At 50.5% G+C, this 1,096-nt stretch overlaps 1 non-coding gene across 1 annotated transcript; it reads right to left on the bottom strand.

Annotated features, from left to right (window-relative positions):
* Positions 1–544: 544 nt before the first annotated feature.
* TRNAA-AGC (transfer RNA alanine (anticodon AGC)) lies at positions 545–619 on the bottom strand. The gene has a single exon. It is a non-coding gene; the product is annotated as a tRNA-Ala (tRNA).
* Positions 620–1,096: the final 477 nt, after the last annotated feature.

Below are 1,096 nucleotides of genomic sequence, written 5' to 3' on the forward strand. Positions count from 1 at the left end.
CACGCCATCCCTGGCCACCGAAAGGCTCAGGAATGGGTTGCCTGCCTACTTCTACATGGGTGCTTCCATTGTAGAAAAGCTGTACTTCATCTCTGCTGTGAAAGGAACCAAAAGCTCAGCTTGTCCCCTCCTCATACTGTTTGCAGGCAAAGTGTCCTCAGGGATCCTTTGCCTGCAGCCACCTGCCATTCCTCCTTTGAGCTAGATCCCAGATGAGAGCCCTGGAAAGACCACAAGACATTCTCAGAACGAGCACAACATTGTGCTGATGTTCCCTGAAACAGAGAAGGCATCCAATTATCCACACAGGGGAAAAAAACCCTACCTTGGAGAAGCATAGGTAGAAGGGAGAGTGGATGTTTGACTTGATGGCCCTTTGGTATGATCTGGCAGGGCTCTGCTTATGTCACATGAACACATGAACACATGAAGCTGCCTTCTACTGAACCAGAACCTCAGTCCATCAAAGTCAGTATTGTTTACTCAGACTGGCAGTGGCTCTCCAGGGTCTCAGGAAGAGGTCTTTCACATCACTTACTTTAACTGGAGATGCCAGGGATTGAACCTGGGACCTTCTGCATGCTAAGCAGATGCTCTACCACTGAGCCATGGCCCCTCCCTAGTGACCAAGTGAGGCCGTGGATTGGGTTCAGATTAAACTGGAAATGTCTCTCTTCCCACTGCCGACCCCCCCTCATATAATTCTTCTGGCTCCCCTACCCCCCAGGAGTAGCATTCCCCCCAGGAGGGGGGAATGGCAAATGTACTCTAGATTAGGCTTGCCAGTTGTCTGCCCACAGCAACCAAATCCCCGCAATCGGCCCCAACCCGGCTCATCAAGAAACTGAGGAGCAGGAGAAAACGTGGCTGGAAGATGGCCTCCAGGAATGACACTGCAGGAATTTCCCTATGGTGTTCATATCATTTGCTGAGGTGCTGTTAGCTACCTTAGCCTCTGCATCCAACCCAGGGGCCAGTATTGCTATGTTAGAAGAAGAGTTGGTTTTTATATGCCAACTTTCTCTACCACTTAAGGGAGAATCAAACCAGCTTACAGTCACCTTCCCTTTCCCTCCCCACAACAGACACCCTGTGA

This window comes from Euleptes europaea, chromosome 3 (assembly GCF_029931775.1).
Source record: "Euleptes europaea isolate rEulEur1 chromosome 3, rEulEur1.hap1, whole genome shotgun sequence".
In the NCBI taxonomy this organism is placed as follows: Eukaryota; Metazoa; Chordata; class Lepidosauria; order Squamata; family Sphaerodactylidae; genus Euleptes; species Euleptes europaea.